Source organism: Leucopleurus acutus, assembly GCF_964270905.1.
Source record: "Leucopleurus acutus genome assembly, chromosome: 12".
Classification (NCBI taxonomy): domain Eukaryota; kingdom Metazoa; phylum Chordata; class Mammalia; order Artiodactyla; family Delphinidae; genus Leucopleurus; species Leucopleurus acutus.
In genome coordinates, this window is record NC_139154.1 from 6,074,079 (window position 1) to 6,086,080 (window position 12,002).

A 12,002-nucleotide genomic window follows, 5' to 3' on the forward strand; every position below is an offset into this window, starting at 1 on the left:
TCCTCCAAGACCTCCAGTTTCAATAATGGAGGAACTTGGGCACCTCTGCCCACAAGGGGGAAAGCCCAGAAGGCTCTCTTCATGCCCAGCCCAACTCCTCCACACAAAATGACTAATTAATGTGAGTGGTTAGAATTTCAGATGGTCAGTGATTTTCAGTTTTCTGAGACAAGGGCAAGATAACTTGGTCCTATATTTTGATCTTTTATTCCCTTTATCATGCCATGTAGAGGTGTAAAAAGGCAGGCTTACAACCCTAAGAGCTTTCCAGGCAACTCAGGGCTCTCCAGACAACCAGCTATCTAAATAGATGTCTTAAATTTGAGAGATGGGGAAGAATGATCAGATCCCTACTTCTAGAAAGTCAGTTGCACCAAGGAGCCCTGTATTATGTCAGTTATTGGTAATTGCCTGGCCAATATATTAAACTAATGCAATGATACCCCCTTTGGCCATATGCTTTTTGTGCTTGTTCTCTCTATTGTTTAGATTTCTGTGGAGAGGAAGGGTGAATATCAGCCAGCTTCACTTCCCCAACTCCTCCTAATATACCCCTACCTCCTCAACACCCAAATAAAAAGAATTGAGCTGAGCTCTAGAAGGAAAGCTCAAAATTACAGTACTCAAATCAACTAGGGTCAGATCCCAGCTCTGGAAGGAATCAATAGAAAGAACAAGTTCTGAGGTAGCCAGGAAAAGGATCTGAGGTGAGTCAGCTCTGGTGTAGCAGGTTTACTTTAAAGAAACAACAATCCCAACCAGCTAGTAATTTCCAAGGCACACACAACTGGAGATGCTTTTATTGCAAAAATGCCTAGGAGTCTGAAGGAGATGGGTAATGGCACAAGAATGAGCTGAGGGCTAGGGTATGAGATGGAGGATGCAGAGTGTGGGGCAGGGCCATGAGGAGGCTATGCAGGTTTCTATCTGCAGCAGCAGCATCTCCCACCCCACTGATTGTCAGAGAGACACAGTGAGGACAGCTGCATTCAGGGCTGTGGTGAGGGACTGGGAAGAAACATGGGGAATGCATGAAAGCACCAGAATACTCTGTGAATAGACTGGGCACTTTCAACAAGCAATGGTCTGGGCCCCAGTTTACACAAGTAGACAAGAGATAGAGCTATGATTAAAAACCTTTATTTGTTCAGGTTTGAGGTAATAAATTAGGATAAGATATATTTTGCAAAGTGTGAAAGTAAAGAAAAAAGGAGGAGATGACACCTAGCAATTTATCTATTTGTCAATATTCCTTGTGGATTTTCCCACTTAGTCATTTCTAACCCTAAAGTTCCCCCAAAATAAACCATAGAACAAGATGAGCCATTCACCAGAGCCTCTCCTCCCCTTGAAGCTAGCCTGGTGGCCATGGGTGTTGCATGAAAACTCTTCTGAGTGAAACTGTCGCTAAATCTGGCAGCCAAGGAAACATCACCCGCCTTCTTTCATTCCTCTCAGCTCAAGGAAATGTTCTCCCATGGTCTCTCTCCCACTCAGAAGCCCCCTCCTTGCTTCCTCCCTCTACAATATGAAGCAAATCTGTCACTTGTCTGGGCAGGGCCACAACACATGAGCCATTTGGTAAAAGAGTGGGCACTGTCTTCAAGCAAAGCAAATTATTCTGTCTCTGCTGGATATCAGTCTAAAATTACTTCAGAAGTGTCTGAGGGAACCTGGGTTTTCTTTCTGCCTTGGTTACTCATTTTTTCTTTTCTAGTCACTTGGACCAATTGAGCTGAGAAAAGTTGCTAAATAGAAATAAGGGCTAGAACTATGATGAGATTTTTTTAAAGTGATCTAAGATGATCCCACAGTCACAGGATTATGAAGGACTTTTGCAACTGTTTTTTGGTTGTTGTTGTTTTTGTTTTTGTTTTTCACTGAACATTGTACTCTGCCTCTGTATAAGCCCAGAAAGTTTGTCTCCAGGGTCTCACATTCCAGAGTCTAATCTAAAGAAAGTTCTGGTGTTCTGAGTGACTAGAGTCAAAGATGATGGGTTCAGTTCTATCATGGATTACATTGGTAAGCAATACTAGCCAGAAACTGACCCTAAACCCAATTAACAGGCTGAACTCCAACCTCAATCCATACTGTGGTCACAACTTAGAGCTTTAGTGCCTACTCAAGATGGAACCTTAAGCCAAGTCTCAGAGAGAGGGAGGCCATTCAAATGATGATGGTGGTACTTTACACATGTCTAATTTACTCTGCCCCACATTTTCCTGTGGAGAGGAGGGGTGAATATCAGCCAGCTTCACTTCTGCAACTCCTCCTAATATACACCTACCCCATCAACACCCAAATAAAAAGAATTGAGCTGAGCTCTAGAAGGAAAGCTCAAAATCACAGTACTCAAATCAACTAGGGTCAGATCCCAGCTCTAAGTAGCTTCTTATTTTTCATCCACCTGGGAAATAAGCTCTAAACAACACAATGAGGAAAAAGGTGACAGAATGGCATTCATTGCACAGTAAGATGTGAGGTAAAAGGGAGACCCTGGTATATACATCACACATTAGGAGGCAAGCTTAGTAATAGCTAGAGTGGTACCCATGGAGCTTGTATCACTTACTAAGATGCAAAGTTATTGTATTAGTCTGATCAGCTGCCATAGCAGGATACCACAGACCAAATGGACTAAAAAACAGATATTTATTTTCCTACATTTTTGGAAGCTGGAAGTCCAAGACCACGGTGCTGGCAGGCCTCTGGTGAATCCTCTTTCCTGGGCTTGAAGATGATGCCTTCTCATTGTGTCTTCACATGGCCTTTTCTCTCTGCATGTACTTGAAGAGAGATTTCTGGTGTCTCTCATTTTCTTATAAGGACACCAATCCTATTGAATTAGGACCCCACTCTTTTGACATTTTTTAACCTTAATTACCTCATTTAAGGCCCTATTGACAAATAGAGTCATATTAGGGGGATTAAGCCATTAGTTTATGAATTTTGGGAGATACAACTCAGTCATGAAATTTTGCCCTCTGGCCCTGCAAAATTCACGTCCTTCTTGCATGCAAACTACATCACTCCTTCTCAATAGCTCCAAAAGTCTTAACTCATTCCAGCATCAATTGCAAATCCAAAGTCATCTAAATCATGTACAAGTGAGAGTCAAGTTATGATTTATCACTAGGCAAAACTCTTCTCCAGCTGTGAAGCTTTGAAGCCAAACAAATTATGTGCTTCCCCAATACAATGGTAGGACAGGCATAGAATAGATATTCCCATTCCAAAAAGATGAAAGAGGTGATGTTGCTAAAACCTAGCAATGCAAATTCCTTTCCACCTTAAGGCTTGATAATAATCTCATTTGGCTCAATGTTCTATCCTCTGGGCTCACTGAGGTGGCAGCATTACCCTCATGGCCTTACGTAGAAGCCCAGCCTCCTTGACTATTTGCAGAGTACTGGTTTCTGGTGAGGTCTCCCTCCTTGGCTTGCTGATGGTGCCTTCTCTCTGTCTTCACATGGCCTTTTCTCTGTGTGCACTCAAAGTGAGAGAGAGCTCTGGTGTCTCTCCCTCTTCTTATAAAGACATCAGTTCTCTTGGAATTGAGCTCCACCCTTATGACCACATTTAATGTTGATTACCTCCTTAAAGGCCCTATCTCCAAATACAGTCACATTGAAGGCCCAGGCTTCAATCTATGTATTTTGTGGAGAACACAATTCAGTCCACAGCAGTTAACAAAAGATAAAAGCAGAGACAGAAGAAGCTCTGTTTAACTGACTAATTTTTCATGTACTACCTCTTGCAAAAGACAATTGTTTAAAATTAGTCAGCTATGCATGCACGTCCTTACATAAAAGAGGAGGAGATCACAGGTAAACTATATGCCTGCCTTTGGCTAATGCTTTCCAGGCTCAGGAGCATGACTAGACTGGATATGAATAATTGTCACTCTAGTTTAGGATTAGCCAAAGGTATTTAAAATCTCTCAGGTGATCAAAGAGAAAAAGTACTTCCATTCAGCATCACTGGGCCTGAGAGGAAGGTATCCTTGTTTGAAGGTGAAATATCCGAGAAAAACTAACATGAAGTCTGTAGAAAGCTCCCTGCATGGGGAAGGATAATCTGAGCATGCAGAGGAAATGTATAGCCATGCAAAGGGTTTTAGAATACAATTGTTTTTTCTTCTCAGTGAAATTCTGGAAAACATCAATGAGAATATGAAAGAGATCAATAAATAGTTTGAAAATTTAATTTTAAATTAAATGGTATCAATAATGTGGATCTTAAACCTCAAAGATAAAAATGTATAAGGATGAGAGAACTTTAAATTCTACAAAAGTTCTCTCCTTAAATATGCAGAAATCAAGTTATTAGATTGTTCTCAAATATGAAAAATACAGAAAAATGTCTAAGCCTAAGAGTTTTACAAAACTTAGAGACAACCTTCAATTCAGTGGTTCTCAAAGTGTGGACCCCAGACCATCAATATCAGCATCACCTGAGATCTAGCTAAAAATGCACCTTCTCAGGTCCTACTGCAGATGGACTGAATCAGAAACCCTGAGAGTGGGACCCAGCAATCTGTCACTTAACAGTCCCTCCAGCTGATTCAGATACATCCTGAGATTTGAGAACCACTGCTCTAGTAGAATGTGAAGCCCCCCCAAAATCAGCAGATAAATTCAACCTAAAATAACATAAGCCATAGGAAAAAAAATGTCATTATTCATTCACTCAACAAATATTTATGTGTTAACCCTCATGTCCATACCACTGTTCTAAGTGCTGGGAATACAATAGTAGACATTCCAGTCATAAAGAAGTCTATAAGCTATATGGAAAAATTTAAACAATGAAAGTGTGAGGCTATATAAAAACAGAATACATGAAAAAGATGACATAAATAAATTATTACAATAAATATGTAATCTACATTTTGCAAAATTGGAACACTATGATTATCAGACTGGATAAAAACAAAATTCAACAGTTACTATTTAAGAAGACCACACCTAATATCAGGAAAGCTCAAAATAATTGTTATGATTAGGATTATGATTAAAGATTTTCCAGGCAAATGCTAAGACAAATAAGTGGATGGAGCAATACTTAATGCAGAGAAAATATAACTCAGGACCAAAATAACATATCTGGAATAGAGGAGGGAAACATAGGTAAAACTTGGAATAGGCAGCATTGTACAGAGTTGGCTTTAAGGACTTATGAGGTGTGATGTGAGAGGGTGAGGGCCAGTTGTGTCTAAAGGTCTAAGGGCAGAGTAAAAAAACCTAAATTCTCCCTGTCTTTCATACCATTGGTGGTACAGATGATTATTTAAATGGTACAAGCAAAGTATTTTTAAAATATGTACTTCCTTTAATGGGAATATAAATAACTCAATAAGCCTATGGTTTTATGGGTATTATTGTTTAGAATAAGGCTAAATGAAAAAAAAGTTAATGTAAAGAAATTATTGAGAAAATACTGATATATTCCTATAACTCCTCCTGAACACAAAGGATAATCAGATATTAAAGTGATGCATTAAAAAAAAAAACCCTGAAATTTAGATGATAGTGTGATAATTGAGGTGAAATCAACATATTGAATGGAATTCATCCATTATTCAGCACTCAGTTCCTTAAAGCCATAAAACAAACTCTGCCATTATTATCTCTTCAGGGGTTAGAATAGTGACTTTTTTCAGACGCTATTAGGACTGAAGGAACCCTGGATGTCATCCTATTCTACTGCAACCTATTTTTGTTTTGAAATTACTACTCTGCTGTGTTCCATCATCATTTGCAAAGTAATACAGTTGTAAAGAGAAAGTAGTTTTAAATAACCTGCTTTAAGCTATTCTATGAATTCAAGTTCAATACTGTTAAGCTATGAAAAGGAATTCTAAATAGCTTTACATCATATACTGCCTCACCTTGTAAAATATCCTCTTTTGCGTACAATGCAGCAGCTCTGTCCCTGGTCCTCTGGCCCATCTGCTCTGCTCCTACACAGTTCTCACACCACATTTTTCATTAGCTTTTTAAAGAATCTACAATAATAGGATAGGAAAGACTTGGCTTCCCATCCATATTAAAATGCTCCAGGCATAACATTATTGAACTTTGGGGAATTGTTATAAGGAAGAATCATAATCCTAATTTTAATCACGACTACATAAATCTCTGCCCCAAATTGCCAGTTGGAAGCATATTGACCAGTCACCACAAATATTAACAACAGATAGCACACAACATATGGAGGAACGCCAGAATATTTCACAAATCTGAGTCAGGTGGCTCCAGTGATTAGTGAAGCATAACATATTTTCACCCCTAGAGCTGAGCTGGAATGAGACCCTCAGGGAGGGAACTAGAAAGCAGGTCCATATAGTGCAAAGACAGGCTGTGAGGACTGTTGAAGGGATGGAAATGCTCTGCCTATTGCTGTCCAGAAATCATTGAGTCAAAGAATGCTGCACCTCTAGAGGACCTTAGATTCATCTTGAAAATGAGAACACTGTGATAAATGCCTTGTTAAGGTTAAGACAAGCCTAATCCCAGGAATTGTTTCTCTATCTTCTACTAAATGCTGATACTCTTATGGAGAAGAGTGACATGAACACAAAAGTCAAAGGCAGGGGGGGAATTCCATGGAAGCCCAGCGGTTAGGACTCTGTGCTTCCACTGCAGGGGTCACAGGTTCGATCCCTGGTTGAGAAAATAATAAAAAGAAAAAAGTCAAAGGGACTTGAAGCAGACAGATCTTATTCCAAAGCTAAGGGTTTGGTTGAACATATATCATTACAGAATTTTAAATGTTCGAATTGTGACCACATAGAGCTAATGAGGGAAAATGATTTCAGAAGTCATGATGAATTCAATTTTTGTTTTTTGTAAGATTCCTAGAATTGTAAGTCAGGAAGAAATTTAAGATAGCCAGTCTGAATTTTAGCAGTCTCCTAACAACAACAAAAACCAGGATTAAAAGTAGAAGAGGTGGAAGTGCAGTTAATGAGATAAATTTTTGTTTTATTTTGCTTTGGGTATTTGTTCTCAAACTGAAGTTCATGTGCCCATGCACAGTGAGGTCACACAAATCAAAACGTCAGACTTTGGAGCAGAGAAATGTTTATCAAAAGAGTCCAGCAAGGAGAATGGGCAGCTCATGTTCAAAAGACCCAAACTCCCCAATGGTTTTCAGTGAAGAATTTTTAAAGGCAGCTTATGAGGTGAGGGCTGCAGGGTGTGTGACTTTCTTCTGATTGGTTGGTGGTGAGGTAACAGGATAATGTCCCAGGAATCTCAATCATCAACCTTCTGGTTCTGACCAGTCTGTGCTCTCAGCATGTAGTTACCATCCTCCACCTGAGTGGAGGCCTTAGTTCCTATAGAACAATTCAAATATATGCATCAGATTGTTATTTATATCTCATGAGGAAGCACTAGAACCCTGCTTTATAGGGTCTTATATATATTGTTTCTTGACTGCTCCTCCTTTGTTTATGCATTCTCTCTATTCCCTAATTAGTAACTATTTGAACTTGTCCTTTGGAACTCAGGGAAGGTCTAGGAGGCTGAAGCCTTTTTCCTACAAACAAGAAATGGGGAACACGGAAAGGCTTTTTTACCTAGGAGGGCCTTATGGGGCCCTGCTCGATTTCAATCCCTCCTTTCTTTGATGTTTCTCAATCTTGAGGAGAACAGGTATGGGATAAGAAAGGGAATGAAGTTTTGGATAGAGAAGTTAATCATAAACTCGGCAAAGAAATTTGGTTTGAGGGGGCCTAGGTTTCATGTTTTTTAATCATTTGAAAGTCGCTTAGGGCTACCAAACATGAAAGTTCAACTACACCTGTAGTAGTTGTTCTTGGTGCCCTGCCTGTACCATCTCGCCCTCACCACTTTGGTGCATGTCAGCCTGACTTCCAACTGCCAGAGTCTCCACTGATTTGCTTCTCTGGCTTCTAGGGCCTGCTTTGACCGCCTCCATAACAGGGCTGAAGTGTTTGGAAAGTAACACCTCTTAGTCATTAGCAAGGACTTCCTGGATTTGGAGACTAAACACTCGAACTCCTTCCTCAGTGGAGATAACTCTGAGATGTATTCCTACCTTGGTCCCATTGGGCTCAAGCTTCAATATGTCTGATAACAAATCCTTCTTGATTTCCTTTGCTTCCCCACCTCACTTCCTCACTCTCCTACTGGTATCAACTACAAATTGGCACTTGCCACTGGCAGTTGCCATCTACCTCTACAAGGATTAAATCAGGTGCCACTGCAGCTGCTGACTTTTAACGCCCCCTGAAAGGAGTTCAGGGTTGAGAACAGAAATGAGGCTCTCTGTGTTCTTGGAAAAACTGGCAGAACAAGTCTTCAGATAGCTAGATGTTTTCAGGATCTGATTTTACGAGCCCAATTATTGCATCTCCTCATATCTAGAAAAGCACTAACTTCCTTCATGGTGATGTCTGCTCCTCATTACTAGTAGTAACCCTCACAAGACCTTTTGCAAAAAATATGTGCTTGATTTCATGTACTCCCCCTTCACCAAAATCAAATATATACTGACCTTCTCCCCTACCTCTTTGGAGCAGTTTCTCAGAACTATCTGAAATGCTATCTCCCAGGCTATAGTCCTCGTTTTGCCCCAAATAAAACTTAACTCACAACTCTCACATTGTGCACCTTTTTTAAGTCGACACTAGTATTTCCTGAAATCTTAAGTAAAATACCTGACTCAAATGTTTCCCTCAGAATTCACTTCTGGAAGTATCCAAACTAAGAAAATTGGTCCCAAATGTGGTTCCAGGAAGAGATTCTCAAAATGGAGTATTGAAAATGAATCATTTTTTAGGACAATTGGCAGCAATGATCACATTTCTGGTAGTGGGGTAATAATAACCATTGGCATGGTATCACATCAAATTACTAAGAATCTTATCAGTGATTAATTGGTTGGTATAGAATACCTTGATTTACCTAGTATCTCCATTTGGGAGGTATGAAGACAAGGTCCTTGATTGATATTGTGTCATTAGTGCCCCAAAGGAAGAAAATACAGGTGCAGATCAGACAACTCAGGGCACTGCATGAAAGCAATAGAGTTTCATGACGACATTTAAAGAGATCTTCATCTCCTGTAAACCAAGGACAGACTATGCTAAAAATCAACCCTAATATCTGATTTTGAGAGTAGCTGGTTTACAAAGAAGATGAAATCATAGTCTCATCAAAGTCTTCTATGCTAAAGTAAAGGCCCTGGTGGAAAGGGGTCAGATCTGAGATATGGGATAAGGATATCTGAATAAATGTGCTTGAGAACTTTGGACTCCCAGATTCTTTGGCAATGGAAGTATTCCATTCCCCCTTGATAGAGCATAGCAGCCTTCCTTACTTGGAGACCATGAAAATACCTCATTGAATTAGATGCCTTAAAAAATAATGCTTGCCTTCCTAAAGATAAACCTTCTTATATTTATAGGCCAATAAGTAGGGTCAAATTTTAGCTTGGCCTGATTGGGAAATACTCTATCACTCATTAAAGAAATGCAGCAGAACTTAGAGAAAATACCTGGAGATGAATGTTGAAGATGCTAGACTGATGATGAGGCCAGGATATAAAGCTTAATAAAAGATTTTAATGATGTGGGGATGTCCTTCTATATCCTGGAAGGCCACTGGAGACAATCCTAACATGTTTTGGGGATGGCTCCTTGGAGCTTGGAGAAAAATGATGGCCTACAGTAAATGAGATGGAGATGCTAAAACTTCCTTTACAAAGTATAGAGAAAGGGGTCAAAAAGCTCAAAAAGATGAAAAAGCTAGACTGCATTTATTATGTAAGATCAGAGAAAAAGTTGACTGTGTTCCCCAGGCAGTCTGGAGGAGATTCCCTTCTCAAAAGCACTAAGGAATACATTAGTGAAGGAGGGTGCCTGCAGTATTGAGAAGTTCATTGGTGGCAGTTCTCTGTAAGCCCAAGTGGATGGTAGGAAATTCTGCTATAAACTGGCTTACCTACTTTAAATGCATATGATAGAATTCCAGATTGAGATAAGCCAAGCAGCTATATACCATCCAGGCAAAGGGTATATAATTGCCATCACAGAGAGCAAGGTCAAAATGGCAGACTGGAGTCTCTAATCCACAGGGATATGTGGTAATAGTGCCCAGGCCTTGGTGTTCCTCTCAATGAGATAGACAGGCAGCCAGAAAGAGTCTTGGTTTACCCATTTAACCAAAACAAGATCAATAGCTGGTGAGTAGAAGGTGAATGTTGGCTGTCTTACTGGACAAATCACAATTCCTCACCTAGTTTCCAGACATCAGCCAGTTCTTAGACTCAGAGCCTATCAATTGAAGGGCTCTCTGAGTCTCCTTAAGAAACAACCCTATAATGGCACAGAAGTAACACAATAGCAATTCATCTAATACTTTCCCAAAATGACTCCCAACCATTCAGCCAGGTAACAGTTTACTGGAAAAAAGGGAATATTCAGATCTTTCAAGAGCTGTTGGGTATAGGATCTAAGCTGACATTTATATCAGAGGATGTATATGATACAAGGTAATAAATACAGTTCAATTAAAAGCCTGGGCCAATGGGACACAATTTCATTAATATCAAATGGCCCAAGCATCATCATGTCCTTCCCCCCTCAATGAGAATAAATTGAAATTAGGCAATAATGGGGCAGGGAGGAGCATGTCTGAAACATGTAGAATTTATTGGGATACCTTTTGATGTTTCCTTGTTTAATGATAACTGTAAATGGGCAATTGCAAAAATCACAGACTGACAGAGGACTTGGAGCTCTCAGGGTTATCTCAACGAGTTTGGGTTATCCAGGACAAGCAATAGACACTCACTGAAGTACTGTTTGAGAATAAGGACTGTAAGGGAATTCTAGACTGGACTGTAGAAGAGCAAATAAAATAAATGTCAATTATGACCTTGGGGCCAACTACAAGGAGAGCAATAGGAATTTAGCTTGTCTCCTTAATAATATATATATGTTTAATACATCATGTATGTATATATAGACCTCAATCATATAATAATAACCAGAAACTACCTTGAAGAGTAAGGGACAAGACAAAGTTATTGAGGAGTATGAATAAACAATGTGAGAAGTCTATGCCTCAGCAGTCCTAGCAGTCTCTTCAGTCTATCAACTTCCCTTATCCCTAATCTTGACCTAATTTGCCATGTTTGCCTCATTTTTTTCCTATTGAAAAGAGACTATTTTCATATTATGGAAATAAGTTCCAAGTTAACAGCACCCATAAAAGAGAGAGAAAGAAAGCAATTGAACTCCTCCTTGCTGGTGCCCCTATAGATATACAGCTAAACATCCCAAGGCCCTCATGGGATAACTCCTTTAACCAATGATTCTTGCCAGGCAATTGGAATACCTTTACCCAGGTCAGAAATGGATGTCCAACATAGCCAGATAAGTTTGAACTCCATTGTGTTAGGGTTTTTCCTTCACTTCCTTTTGTTAAGAATTGGAACATTTTAAGCCACCTCAGAGGGACTGTATCTTGACCATGGCTCCAGCCATGTAGTGTGTTAGAAATTCCTGTTGGACTGCTCAGGACAAATAGACAATGCTGCTGAGATTCCTTCAGTCCTCATGTGGTACAAAGGACCCATAGCTTCCTGGGTACTCCCAGGGGGAGACCAGTTGAGAACCTTAGCACCTGAGAAGTATTCAGTGATCCCACAGCAAGGCCTATAAAACTTTGACAGTCTAAGTTAGGGACTAAATGGAGGTTATGGCTGAGAGGTGGCACTTACAGTGCCAGGGAGAAGTGGGCCCCAAAGTTGGCAAAGAAAGACTGCTGAGCCTAACCAAACTGAAGGAAACACCACCACATTCACCAGCTATAGAGGCCTTAGCCTTAGGTATTAGCAATTCTCCCAGTGACCAGCCGAGAAGAGATTGCCCAGAGGCCTGCAGAATCTTACCTCCTAGTAAAATTCTACTATGTCATTTCCTGCCTATATTCTACCATTTCATCTTCCTGTGTCTCATTTGT